We start from the raw sequence: 15,909 nt of genomic DNA on the forward strand, positions 1-15,909 counted from the left end.
GTGTGGCAGGCCAGGCTTTTTGCGGGCACACGCCACTGACCGGCGATGTACTAAACTGGGGGGGGATTTCACCATACCTGTCCCCCCCGCATTATTTCCTGGGGGGGATGTGTCCCCCCCATCCCCCCCGGTTCCTACGCCCATGTTCACAGTGTCCTTTCCCTCTGTAACACAGAGGAAACACATCTTCTCCTGGCGGAAAGCTATTCTTGCTGGAACCTGAGAAAAGCTTGCCTTCATGTGAGTCTCTGTAAGAACTCTTCAAGGGATCCTTCACTCTGGCATCCCTCTCTCTGAAGAGGCAATGAGCCGCTACTCTTCTCTCACAAGGTAGCAGTGAGTTTCCTTCAGCATTACTCTGGCCCACTGGCCCAAAGGATCTTCGCAAAGTGTCCTTTAACCACTTGCCGACCGCCAACAGTACATATACTGCGGCAGATCAGCTCTGTCTCGCGAAACAACATAACTGTACGTTGCTTTGTGGGACTGCTAGTGGGGGCGAGCGTGCGCCGCAGGAGGTGCACACATGCATTGATTGGCCACAGGAGGAGCCAATCAGTGGGTCTGGCGGCCGCGATTGCCGCTGGACACCCGCGATTGCTCTCCCTGGAGACAGAACGATGGTCTGCGGTGTTTACAAGATCTGCCGCTGTTCTTTCAGTAATGAACACAGGGATCCTGTGTTCCTCTTATTTAGGAACACAGGTCTCTGTGTTCGTTCAGTGAATACAACCTCCACACAGTTAGAAAGCACCCCCTAGGGACACATTTAACCCTTTGATTGCCCCTGGTGTTAACCCCTTCCCTGCCAATGCCATTAGTACAGTAACAATGTATATTGTTAGCACTGATTACTGTAGTAATGTCACTGGTCCTGCAAGAAGTGTAAAAAATGTAAGTTAGGTGTCCGATCTGTCCGCCGCAATGTCACAGTCCTGCTAAAAATCGCTGATCGCCGCCAATACTAGTGAAAAAATAAAATAAATAAAAATTACATAAACTTTCCCCTAGTTTGTAGACGTGATAACTTTTGTGCAAACCAATCTATTTATACTTATTGTGATTTTTTGTTTGCCAAAAATATGTAGCAGATTACATATTGGCCTAAAATTATGAAAAAATTAGATTTTTAAATTTTTTTTATTGGGAATGTTATATAGCAGAAAGTAAAAAATATATATTTTTTCAGAATTAATTGTTCTTTTTTTGTTTATAGCGCAAAAAATAAATATTGCAGATGTGATCAAATACCACCAAAATAAAGCTCTATTTGTGGGAAAAAAAGTACATAAATTTTATTTGGGTACAGCGTTGCATGACCGCGCAATTGTCAGTTAAAATAACGCAGTGTCGTATCGCAAAAAATGGCCACGTCACTAAGGGGGTAAAACCTTCTGGTCCAGAAATGGTTAAACAAAGTATCTGCAAAGTGTCCTTTCTCTACACTTAGTTATCCTGGCTCGTTGGCCCAAAGGATCTTCGCAAAGTGTCTTTTAAACAAAGTATCTTCACAAAGTGTCCTTTCTCAACACTCCTTTTAGCATCAATAGTGGCCCAAGGCCAAGAAGATCTGAATCACAAAGAGTCCTTTAAATGGTAAGTCTCTGTAAACTAGGAGGGTTTAGCAGGAGAAGTTCTTTGTGGTAAAGTGAAGAAACTGTTGGAAGACCACTGCTCAGCTCTAACAACTTGTGTGCATTGCACCTCTGAGATGTGGGTCTCTCTGGTTCGGCAGATGGTTGTGCAGGTTTGCATCACTGGTCCTGGCCCCAGCGGTGCTCTCAGCACTCCCCGTCCTCTTCCAAAAGGGATAGCAACTAGGTGTTAGCAGTTCTGAAGTGGTTCCTACTTCCCAGTTCACATACAATCTTCTGGGCTGGCAATAACTTCTCTCTAGCTTCAGCAGCATGTCACCGCAGTGCCCACACGGACCCCACACTTGCAGCCACATGGACACATTCAGGCATCTGCTACATACCCAGGCCCGGATTGGCTAATCGGGAGCACCGGAAGAATTCCCGGTGGGCTGGTCGGTATTTTTGGCCTCGAGGGCCGTTGTCATGGCAGTGGGTTGATGCTGTTCCTAGGCTGCCTGCACTCACAGCAGCCCCACTCTTTTTTATTTATTATATTACCGCAGCGGCACAGCCCCACATCTCATGGGGTGTCAGAGACCAGTGACCCGACCTGAACTCGGCTCAGGTTATCCCGGGTCAGCCGTCATCTTCCAGCGGGCGCCTCTCTTTACGGCGGTGTTTGCAGCAGCGGCGTGTGCAGTGTGAGGTCAGGAGAGACCGGCTGGATCCCGGGCTGTGTGTGTGAGAGTGTTTGCAGCTCCTCTCCTCTCCCCGGCCGCCTCCCTCCCTCCTCACCATGGATTATGACTTCAAGCTGAAGATGACCGGAGAGGGGGAGCGGGTGGAGGACCTGTTTGAGTACGAGGGCTGAAAAATTGAAAGAGGCACCTACGGGCATGTGTTCAAAGCCAAGAGGAAAGATGGGTGAGTGACCGAGGGCCCTGAGCAGGTCCGGGGGCCCCTGGTGAGCCATGGACGAGCCTGACCTGTGTGCAGGAGGCCACACTGAGCCCCAGGAAGGAGGAGGGGTAGATGGACATCTCCATATATTTTTCTATATATACCCCATCATTATATATACACAATTCTCCATAATCATCCATACCCCATTCTATATATAACACCCCATCATTATAGCTACACCCCACTATACATACATCAAATTATACCCCACCCACTATAGAAAAGCACTATATACATAATGCCCCATAGTGTGCCTGGGCATCAGGCTTTTATTTTTGTTTCCCACTATATACGTAATACCCCATGGTGTCCCTGGACATTGGGGGGGATATATATATATATATATATATATATATATATATAATATTTTTTTTTCACACCACACGCATGCATACATTGCTATTCCACTATTTTTTTTTTTTACATACTATCCTTTAATGGGTTTGAACACAGAACTGGAATATATCCCTCTACATATTCATGATGCCCCATTGTGTGTCAGGGCACAGAACTGGCATATATTTTATATACACCATTCCCTATAGTGTTACTGGGCACAGAGCTAGCATACTGTATATCCTACAATATTAAGATCTAGTGCCTGGTGGTGTACTTGGGACACACATCTGGGGAATATGTTCCATTATAGAATGCCCTTTATTGTACCCGGGCACAATGGTTGCATATATCCTACAATACTGTGTATACATAATGCCCCAAACTTGACACTGTGCTGGTGCATAAATACAGAATACTAATTCTTAAAGAAAATAGATTCTGATACTGTCCTGTTATTACTGTTCTAATAAATCTTCACTGTGAAGCAAAACTTACTGTTTTTGCACTGAATTGGAAATGACGATATTTTTTGAAAAATACAATGAATTACAAGGCTGTAGAGAAAAGTGCGCCATTGCAAATTTATATTCTGAGGTTTTAATTACATTATTATATTATAGTCAGTCGTGAACTAAAGTGGGCCGGTCTATGGCATGAAACTCCAGGGCTGAAAAGGAGTCCCACTCCGGCCCTGTACATACCAGTCCTAGATCCTCCATGTCCCCTCCACTGCACAAGGCCAGACTTCCCTTGGGCATCAATCAAACCCCTGTGTCCAACAGGGTTGGATTCCACGATTCAGTCCGCTCTGCAGGTTCTCCACCAATACGTGGGATAGCTCCTGCACTCCAGTTCACTCTGGCATTCGCCATCTTGCTCCTCCACACACGTGTCTGCTCCTCAGCTACACTCGATGGTGGAAGTGACATCTCAGCTCTCTTCCTCCACTCAGATTGGCAGCCAGTGGACGTTGACTTTGCCCACGGCCCCAGACTAGCTGACTCTCTGGTGGTGGCTCCTCCTGCAAGGCAGATCTCTTGAGCGCACGCTTTTCCGCACGGTGCAGTAACCTCTTTGCCGCTGCCATAACTCTGCCCAGACTGCATGAATGGTACTGCGATGTAGATTGTGTTCCCTGACACAGATACGCATACATCGGCCTCTCCTGTCTATTCTTGAGCTTCAGTTGCACTTCTCCATTCACAAGCTAACCAAACTCCCTTACTGCTGTTAGAAATTGTCCCGCTGTATCCGGCTGCACAGCAGACATTTTCTTTCACAGTACATGTACAGACATAACCCCTGACGTACCCATCCCCACATCCCGGGTCACTGCTTTCTTGACCATAACCTGAAAGCACACTTGCACTGATTACTGTAAAGCAGACACAATTTTCTCCTACAATACAGCACATCCTTTCTCCAATCGACACTCCAGCACTTTACTTGAGAAGACATAATGTTTCTTTGGTAACTGTGTGGTCGTTGCCAATAGCAACCATTGCTGTGACCATGACTTGGCAGCGCACTTTCACAGGTCACTGTAGAGCAGACATTACTTTCTCTGCTAACACTCCAGTACTTTGCTTGAGAAGACATAGCGTTACTTGGGAAAATACTCGGCTGTTGCCAGTAGCAACTGCTGCTGTAACTCAGAGGAAATCAAGGACGATGCCCCCAAATGTAGCACTGTCCCCATAGGGCTTGCTGTATGATGACTTGTTGGGCCTTCTCTGCTACAAGCACACACTTACTTATGGGATACACAGACACAGCCATACAACTATGGTCAAATTTGTAAGCCTTCCATACTTTGACTGAGGCTGGGATGGGAATTGGATGTGGGTTTTACACATCTCTGGGGCGGCCGTGGAGTGCACTGCAGAAGGGTCCTGTGTGTCTTTAGCTCCATTTCAGGTCCAAATTTAGGCAAAAATTCAGACCTAATTTTGGACCTGAAACGCTGAACGGAGACGCACCGTACCCCCCTGCTGCGAGCCGCGCCGCACATAGTGTGAACCTAGCCTGAAGTTGATATTTAAATTCCTAAAATGTCATAGAACCTTATTTTTAGCCTATGTATTACATACATATTTTGAAAGGTATTTGTAATGCTGCCATATCTAATTAGGAGAAATGCAATTTCACTTCTTTTTTGTTTGTTTTCTGTTTACACCGATCATGGTATTATATATTTTCTATGGCCCATACACACAGATCGTCCCTTTTTTTTGTTGCATGCTAGTCGCATATCGAAAATGGAGAAGTTACTAAAGTTATGAAAATTCTCGCACGACAGAACACAAAGTGATGTAATGTGTTGTAGTATATTTGTATTGTGTTTTCGGACAACAACTGTACTTATCATGCCACTGCTTGGCCACTCATATTTCCCACCGGGCCAACAAGACTCTTCCTTTCACAGCTGGCTACCCTTTTCTCCTCCACTACTTCATCACATCTCATCACCAGATGGTATTAAACCGTTAGCTGCTCTTTTACCTGATCGTTGTCGTACCTTCATGGATAAATCCTTCCTCATCCTCTTCGATTCCTGTCATTGCTTACCCCTGTGGAGGTGACTCAGCCCCCACAGAAGCTTATTTCTCTGCTTTACAAATGGCTCCAGCGATCTAATGTCACAACTACCCCATCTTTCATCAAATGTTGGGAAGAGGACTTGAACTCCGAACTCTCCGAAGCTCAAATTACTTGGATACTGCAACTTGCTCATGCACCGTCCATCTCCTCCAAAGTGGCGGAAACAAACTATAAATTGCTATCAAGATGGCATTACACTCCAGCCAAGTTGAGCAAAATCTTCCCCAATTGTTCCGACCTCTGCTGGAGAGGTTGTGGGGGGATCGCTTCCCAGGCCCACATCTGGTGGTCATACCCGCTCATAAAACCATACTAGTCGAGGGTCTTATATCTCATTGAACAGATACAAGCTTATCCTGTTGTAAATGACACCTGGGTTGTGTTGTTTCATTGTGCGGAGGGTTCAACAGGCCCAAATCGACGCCCCATTACCCCCCATCTCTTAAACACAGCTAAAGCTTTAATTTCCAAATATTGGAAAAGCCAAACTATTCCCCCGATACCTCTCTGGCTTCAAACTGGAGACCATCTTTATCACATGGAGGACATGACCTTGGAATACAGGAACCAATCTGATAAGGCGTATAAGACATGGGCCTGTTGGATCTCCTTTACTCACTCTGCCTCGTATGCTGCATTGATGTCCTGATTCTTTACTGGTTATTAACCCGTCTTTTATTATCACATAGCCATGGGAGCCGGACGCCTTTGGTTCTACTTTCCCCTTACCCCCCTCCCCTCCCCCGTCCATCCTTCTCTCTTTCTGAACAACTCCTCACATTTTTCCCTTCTTCTTTTCTATTTCTTCCTCCTCTCTTTTTCTTGTATAAGTTTGCTTCTCCTCTTTTGTGTTGTACCTGGATACCATTTTTGCCTATTTCTAATTGTATAGTGTTATATGCCACTGACAGGCACACGTTATGCCCTCAACCGTTGAGATTGTTCTCTGTCTTCCACGTTGGGTATTACGCGTGTTGTGAGTATACGACATCGCTATTGGAGTTGGCTTGTTTTTCTCTTCATTTCAATGTTGATGTGTTATTGTTTCTGATTGTTAATTATAAACTTTTCACAAAAAAAACTGTACTGATTAAACAAAAATTATACGATCTGGTATTGCATGAGAAACATTTTCGTTCTTGTTGGATAAGATCGGTTGAACTGTCCTGATCATCTCTCAAAAGCTGTGTACTAACGATCCGATTATCGTACATTCGCTTCGAAAGGAGTATTTTTCGTCTGATTTTTGGATTGTGTGTATGGGCCATTAGGGAGAGTTTTATTTTAAAGGTTGTTTTGTTCACTCCATGCAGTCTGCACTTTACCATCGTGACTCCGTAGCTTGGAGGGGTTTCTTCAAAGAAAGTGAGATTGTGAAGTCCGTTATTTATGCAGACATCTGCCAGCACAATAATGTTTTGATGGACACAATGCTATCCTCAGATCATTTCTGACAAAAGGAAATCTTGTTCTCTATGAAACAGCTTGTGTACTACCATAATAAGTGTGTCTGCTCACATACAGTAAGTGATGTCATCCATCCGAATACATTTGGCTGCCTTCTATTGCTATTTATTGGCACACTAAACTTGAAGTGGCCGTGTGCACATGGGGAAATGCTTGTACAATGCAAAAAAAATATGATGCCTTTTTATGATACACTAAAGTTACATGAATATTTGACTAGGGATGCAATTTTCCTTTGGTTCCCCATTGTTCTCCATTGTAGGTGCAGTTATAAGGCTAGAGTCATCTGTGATATGTTTACTGTGGGATTGATTTACTAAAACTGAAGAATGCAAAATCTGGTGCAACTGTGCGTGGTAGCCAGTCATCTTCTTACTTCAGCTTTCTCAATTAAGCTTTGACAAATATAGTGCTACCCCCTTAAAGGGGTTGTAACCCTAAAAAAAAAAAAAAAAATCATGCTCCTTTCCCTTTAAGGCACGAGCTATAACATAGTGATTTTGCCATGTTAATTGTCCCTTTCTATCTTCTACAGAACCTGGTTGATCCTGCCTGTTCCTGTCTTCCCCTCTGATCTGACCATGTTTATCATGGCTACTGGGCCATAAAAGTGTGGTCAGTTTACGTGCCTCTTTCATTCCCGCTATCTCCTGTGTGTCTGTGCATCTTTCCCACTCCCCCTCCCTCTCTACCTGTCAGTTTCTGTAATCTGGAGTCTGTGTGAGTACACGATCTCCTCCTCGCCCCATCCTGTGAGATGGAGCAATGCTATTCCCCTAAAGCTCAGGCCCATTCTGACATTTCTCGTCTGCATGTAAAAATCTGTATTTTTTTGCTATAAACTTACATTATATATTTTTTTTTAGCAGAGACCCTAGAGAATAAAATAGTAAGTCTTGCGATTTTTAATGTCACACGGTATTTGCGCAGCAGTTTTTTTTCACAAAAACACTATATAATACTCAATTTTGGTAATACATACTATATAAGATTATGTTATAGTGGGTAAATAGATACCAAACATTGCATGCTTTAAAATTGCATACATCATAGAAAGGCGCCAAACTACAGTATCTCTATTATTAGCAATGCTTTAAAAGCCTTTACACGTTACCAGTTTACACAGAGTTAAACAGGTGGTCTGGTGCTAAAATTATTGTTCTCTCTACGACGTTGGCGGGGATACCTCACATGTGTGGTGTAATCACCATTTACATATGCTTGCGCAGCTTAAGTATGCATTTGCGTTTACCTGGTAACACCAGGGAGAGGGCCGCTTTAAATTTTTTTCATTATTCATTTTATTTTTTATTTTATTCAAAACTTTTTTACACTGTCTCTAACTTTTTTTCATCAACTTTATTGCTTTCACAGGAATTTAACTATCAACCAACCAATCCTTCCTGCAATCGACTGATCCTTCCTGCGATCAACCTACCAATCCTTCCTGCGATTGATTGACCCATCCTTCCTTCAACCAATTTTTATTAGGGTAAACAACTTGGATGGGTTATAAGGAGGTATGGGATACCCAGAACTGACTTGAAAAAGAACCATTGCTACTCTGTCTTCTTAGTCCAACTCCAGACTATTCCTATGGAGACCACTTCCAAACAGACTGGTAACAATTCCAACACTGATCCCAGCACTGGTTTTTCAGCAGCAAATCTTCCCAAGCAGGGGGTGAAGGTTTAGCAATAGCTTTCCTTCTTGTATGGCTAGCTTGATATTGCACCTGTCTGCCTTTAGGCTGTGGATGATGAACAAACAGAGGTTACCCAGTCTCTAGTGTCTTGCAGCAGGGATAGTAACTTCTGGTCAGGCCTTCTGCTGAACAGGTTCCATGTGCTTCCAGGGTGTCCCAGCCAGGCAAGGGGGTGAGGGTTCCTCTCAGCTTCCTTTCTTCTTACTCCTTTTCGCTCTCTCTCTGGCACCTTCTGTCTGGAGGCAGAGCCCCTCAGCAAAGAGGTCACTTCCAGGCCTGAAATCTCTCCCCACATGGCCAGGCTCCACAATATTTAAGGGCCATCTCTCCACCTTTTGGGCCATCCTACCCAGGGATTGGCAGAGATATCTTGAATATTCAGGCCCTGATCTCTGCCCCTCCGCCTACTAAGTTCTAGAACCTTCAGGGAGCTTCTAGAACCAGGGGGAGGCGTCAGGGACTCAGCTTGCAGAGCCAGCCAGCTAAGTGAACAATTAACCCTTGCTCCACTGGCTACAGTGGAGCCCAACTAAACTTACCTATACAACCATGTACACAGAGGGTGCTACTCAAAAAAAAAAAAAAATGGAAACTGATTGGTGCAGAGCTGCACCAGATTTTGCACTCTCCAGTTTTAGTAAATTAACCCCTATATGCCTGGGGGTAAGTAGAAAGATAATTTGCTGAATACAGAAATATTTTAAGCAGGTTAGAGTGTGTTTCTACTTTAGCAGACAAACTGGGATAACACTTACAAATGTTACATGTTCTCATTCACATAATATAACAATAATTTATAAATTGCAGTTTACTATTGCACATGCTCTTTTTTGATAACTCCAGCACTGAAAAATACTACTTAATTCTCTCTTGTCATAATTAACCCTGTTAACCTTGCTGGCAGACGTCAATATCAATTGTAAACTAATAAGTAGACATGGGCCAAACACCCCCCTGTTTGGTTCGGAGCAGAACCCCTGAACAGGGGAAATGTTCTAACCCGAATGGCGAACCCCATTGAAGTCTATGGGAGCTGAACAGGAAAAATTAAAAGTGCCCATTTTGAATGCTTGTATGCATGTAATTGGCCAAAAAAGGGGTATGGGGGTCTGGGTACTGCCCTGGGGGTAAAGTATCAAGGATCGGTAGAAGTGATTGTTTTTTCAGTAACAGTGTTTTTAATTATGCTTAAAGTGCAGCAATAAAAATGAACAATTCCTCTAAATATAGTGCCTGGGGGGTCCCCTTAATGTGTCTGTTAAGTGGCGCATTTGTAGCATGCATAGAAAAAAAAATCCCATTGAAATTGACCTGCGGTTACAATTGCCACGCTATAAAAAAAATAAAGAAAAAGGTGTGGGGTCCCCCTCAGTCCATACCAGGCCCCTCAGGTCTGGTAAGGATTTTAGGGGAAGCCCCCACGCCAAAATTAAAAAAGAAATGCCCCCCTAAAATCTATACCAGACCCTCATCCGACCATGCATCCTGGCAGGTCAGGAAAGGGGGGGGCGAGCGAGGGCCCCCCTTCCTGAACCATACCAGGCCACATGCCCTCAACATGGGGAGGTGATTACTATGGCGCAGGGGGAGGCCCCCCCGTGTTTGATGGGGACAAGGGTCTTATCCCCACAACCGTGTCTAGTGGTTGTGGGGGTCTGTGGGTGAGGAGCTTATCGGAATCTGGAAGCTCCCTTTAACAAGGGGGCCCCCAGATCTGTGGGTGGGGGGCTTATCGGAATCTGGAAGCTCTCTTTAACAAGGGGCCCCCCAGATCCCGCCCCCCCCATGTGAATGATTATCGGGTACATTTTACACCTACCCTTTCACCAAAAAACTGTCAAAAAGTAATAAAAACAAGAAACAAGTTTTTTTCCTTCATTAAAAAAAAAAAAAAAAATAGCATTCCTCAGTGTAAATCCTTTGTCAATCACACCGCCCAAGGACCCGAAAAAAAAAAAAAAAAAGCTCTGCCTCCTGGGATGGCCTCCCACCCAATGCCTGCTCTGTGCTTTGACATTGCTTATATAGGTAAGGTTAGGATTTTGAAGCTTTCCTCTTGCACTGTATGTTAATGAGGGGAAACCCAGCCAGTTCTTGGGGCAGACTCACTTTGAAACTGTTCAGAATTGCTTACAGTCTGCCATGAAAAGGCAGATAAGAAACATAAGAAAGATCTAAAATGCATGGCATATTTTTTTAACAGATAACAGCGTTTAATAAGTTTGTACTTACAGGAAACAACATTGTAGCTTACAGTTCACAAAAGAAACATTAAAGTGAAGGATCCTAACCACACATAGTATGGTACAGTGTCAAGAAGACATTTGTAAAGAATAGAGACATGATATGACAAAATAAAGGTAAATGAACTTTAATTATCTGCCAAGTAACATTTTAGCGGTCCAGTGTCATCAATCTGTGCAACAGGCATATTCATTCCAACAGATCATGTCCATATAGTTTTTGAGAAAGGAACTCCTCCTTTCCAGGACAAATGGCCAATATAATGAGCTCAATATGGGAGGGAAGGAGTGGGGAGGGAGGCATAAGGTAGAAGAAAGTACCAGTAGAGGGAAAGAGGTATTCAAGGCCCATAACCAAGCAACCCTGGAAGTCCAATTGTGGAACCATGTGAATCAATCCAAATTCAAAATCTTATCAAATTTAGTCGTCTAATTTCTACTTTCCTATGTTGATTTTTAAAAGGGTAGAACATTGTTGATAATGGGAAATGTGGTGGGGGAGGGAAGTTTCCGTTAAAGGGTTATTTTCTACTTGAATGAAATGTGGCATAAATAACAAACAGTTTTGCATAACGACTCATTTCCAAGTCATCAAGAATGCCTAGCAATAGTATCAAAGGATCTAACCCCAAGGTAAGGTCAAATACACCATTGAAGACATCTACCACTGCTTCCCTTTAGGGTCGAATCAGGGAACATGTCCATACCATATGGATAAAGATATCTGCAGAGGCTTGACATTTTGTACACGGGGAACTAAATGTCAGATATATATTGCAGAGTCAATGAGGAGTATAATAAACTCTGTAAATAACTTTTAGCCTAATAACACTATCCTCAGCAGAATTCATATAGGAAACATAGTTACCAACGAGTGCACCCTTGAACTCTGCCCTCTGTGCATAGGGAACCCTTGGAACTGCACTCTATACATAACGCACCCCTGAACCCTGCACTCTATACATAGAGCACCCCTGAAACCTGCACTCTGTACATAACGCATTCCTGAACTCTGTACATAGTGAAATTTTGAACTCTGCACTCTCTATTTAGCATAATCCTGAACCCTGCACTCTGTATGTAATGCACTCCTGAACCTTGCACTCTGTATGTGGCGCACCCCAGATAAAAAAGGGCCCTTTAAGGGCAACCATGCTGCTGATACAGCCTGCGATGAAATTGGGTTCGACACCCCTGCTCTATATCAATGCTGGTAATACTATGTACTACTCTGTACATAGTGTAATCCTGAACCCTGCACTCTGTACATAACGCACTCCTGAACTCTGTACATAGTGAAATCCTGAATTCTGCACACTCTATGTAGCATAATCCTGAACCCTGCACTCTGTACATAACGCACTCCTGAACTCTGTACATAGTGAAATCCTGAATTCTGCACACTCTATGTAGCATAATCCTGAACCCTGCACTCTGTACGTGGTGCACCCCAGTTACAAAAGACCTCTTTGAGGGCAGCCATACTGCTGATACGGCCTGCGATGAAATTGAGTTTGACACCTCTGCTCTATATCAATGCTGGTAATATTATTATGGTTGCTGGCAGATGTTTAAAAAATTCATTGCTCACTGCCTGGCTTGTTCAGGGGTCATCTCAGTTCTTCTTTTGCATTCTGTCCAGTGCATGTGTAAGATGAAGATGGCAATTGGAGAATTTGACATTTGTAGGAAAATTCAGAAAATAAATAATGGAATAAGTCTTTAAACAGTTTGTACTGTAATCTGTACTACGTAAAATATATTATTTGTAGCTGATACTGACTTGTCCTCGGGCCTGCTGTAAAAAAATTATGAATTATTAGTTTTGAAAGAAGCATTGTCCTGCGGGGGCTGTCATTTACTTGGATTGGGTTCCCTTTTTACACATACTTGCATGAATATCCAATTCGGTGATATTATGGGACATTGTGGAATTCATTCTTTGGATCTACTTTGATTTTAGAGACCTGAGTAGTTTAGTAACAGTCCGGAAAGTTGGGTATTGGTACTAGCACCTAGGATGGTAAGCTGTTAATGACACAATGCTCATAACTTAATTGGGTTGAAATACATTAATATACCCACCCACCCAGCAAATCCAGTGCTGTCCTGCTGTCATCTGACGAAGCTGCACTGCAGTCCAACACTTCATCTTCTTTGTGACATTAGGTTCCAACAGCTAGTCTCCTGCTTCACTGAAAAAGTGGAGTTGAAACAAACTATTTAACACTGACAAGGATGCTTAAAATGGTCAGTTTATTTTAATTTATATAAAACTTTTATGCAAAATAAAAAAAATAAAAAACTGTTGCTGTAACTACTTAAAACATGTTAGCTGGAGTGCAACTTTAAAGAGGAACTGCAGTCTGCTCACATAAATTGTAAAAAAAACATCTTTGCCATTCTGAAGCTTCCCTCCAACCACTTTGCATATTATTTTATATGGCACTCCTCAACCCTGCACTCTGTATGTGGCACCCCCCGGATACAAAACAGCCCTTTTGGTGCAACCATACTGCTGATACAGGAAAGCTGAGATGAAATAGAGTTTGACACCCCTGCTCTATATAAATGCTGGTAATATTATTATCGAAGCTGGCAGATTATTAAAAAATTCATTGCTCCAAATCACCACTACAGGCGCTGTTGGGAAGTCCGGTGGAGGGGACCACAGGACATAAAAGAAAGCTTATAACATTTATTTTTTTGGTAGCTAGAATTGCTATAGCAAGATCATGGAGATCTCCCACGGTCCAGTTTTTTTTTTTTTTATCCAAACAAGAACTTTATTGATTTAGGAATAACAGCAAGAACAATTAACAGCAAGCCAGTGTATCTTTCCGCCCCCTGCAGATATTTTGTTCCAGACCTTCTGAATGAGACTATAGGTGGGGAAGGCCTTATGAGGTTTACCAAAAGCTTGTGCCTCCAAAGTTGTAGATAAGGGCCCCTCGCGAGTCATGTATCTCATTATTCCCCGGGATGGGTTGGGACCCACGGTCCAGTTTGGTTTGGTAAAGTCCAAGCTGTCATGGATCATGGTCAATGAACACCTTATCGGCAATTTTGAAAGACAAAATTGCTTATTTTCATAAAATATGGGATCCATGGATTATGTACTGTACCTCTTGGATGCCTCATAGGATGCTAACATTAAAACCTTGGACAAGGTAGAATGCACTTCTTCTCTTTGTCTCCTATTCTCGCTTTCTCTCTTTTGCATTACTTTACCCACTCCTTGTTTCTTTTTCAGGAACATGAACCTACTATAGTGATATATATAAAAGGAGCAAGAAATCCAACACTGATAGGTGAAAAAAACTCACTCACCCAGCGCTAAAACCCACTCTAAGAACAAGAAAATGTAAAAAACCATAAAGGTTAAAGCTGCTGCTATGATGAATAAGATGAACTTGAATGAGGTGCAACAAAAAAAGTTTTAACAAACCAATCTGTGACACTAGCAGCGCTAAGAGATTAAATATCATAAATGGTTAAACATCATTGCGTATGAATGGTTAAAATATCAAAAAACTGAATGTCCATCAGAAATAAAATGCACTCACTGAAGTAAAGATAAGCATTCAGCCAAAGGACAGTCCCAAGTACCAGTGTGCAAATAATAGCGTGGGATAAAGTGCAACTAATATTAATGTCCATGTGCCTCCACCAGCAAGCCGTGATCATCACCCATCAAATTGGAGACTCACCAGATCTGAGATAAAGGAAGGCCTGTATACATCAAAGCTGGCTCTTCCACTAGGACAAACAGTAAACCGGATCGAACAGTATGGCGTGGCGTCTTCCGTTGCTAGGCGACCGAGCACTCACGTGCTGACGCGTTTTGTCATCAAAGACTTCCACTGAGAGCTGTCTCACAGTGGAAGTCTTTGATGACGAAACGTGTGAGAGATGCCACGCCATACTGTTCGATACGGTCCGCTGGGCGCCAAAACGGTCAGTGGGAAGACAGAGGCGGATGGATGCTGTTTATGCATTTGCTAATGCCTGATACCGTGCAGTGTTTATGTCATGAGAGATCAATATAAGGATTTGCATTAGAGAGCCAAGCGGTGGGTGCTGTTTGTCCTAGTGGAAGAGCCAGCTTTGATGTATACAGGCCTTCATTTATCTCAGATCTGGTGAGTCTCCAATTTGATGGGTGATCACGGCTTGCTTCTACTATAGTGATGTTGCGTTTATTAAAAGCCATTATTTAATCTTTGTTCATGTTAAAAAAAAATGGTTCTATCCATCTAACCATCTTGTAGTATTTTTGTAACCTGATATACAAATTTTTTGAGTAATGTTTGATGTCGATGTACCTGTTTATTTTTGTTCTTACTGCTCTTTGTTAAAAATCTCAATAAAAACTATTGGAAAAGATAAAAATCATTGTTCACTGCCTGGCATGTACAGGGGTCATCTCAGTTCTTTTTTTGCAGTCTGTCCAGTGCATGTGTAAGGTAAAGATGGCAATTGCTATTATCTTAATGGATATTCCTCATTTCCATCATGGAGAATGTGGTGGGCTGTCAGAAGAATATTCAGTACTGGAGGTGTAAAGCTGCTGTACAGTTCCAGTCCATTCCGACGACACGCATTAACCTTTGCTTCATGAAAAGAAGAAAAACAATATATACAGTACCTCTAGTCAGTTGACAGGATTTTTCTCAAACTTTTTTGTAGTCCTTTCCATTGCCCTTTGTATTGAAGCTCACACATTAATCCGACTAACTTCCTGCTTCCTGAGAGCTGAGCGAGATGGTTTACCTGCTATAGATCAATCCCATCATCCCAATCAAGGCTTGTGTAGCAAAAGTATACAATTTTTATTTATTTATTTTTCATTTCTTCCCTATTTCTTTACTTTCTAACCTATTTTGCATTATAAGCCCTGATGTATTTAGAGCAATACTTAATATACAATTAAAATTGTAATAAATATGTTTATTTATTTTAGCAAGAAAAATAATAAAGTACATCTTAAACCAAAACTTGTTTTTAGTTTTAT

This window comes from Pelophylax lessonae, assembly GCF_965119305.1.
Source record: "Pelophylax lessonae genome assembly, chromosome: 4".
Classification (NCBI taxonomy): Eukaryota; Metazoa; Chordata; class Amphibia; order Anura; family Ranidae; genus Pelophylax; species Pelophylax lessonae.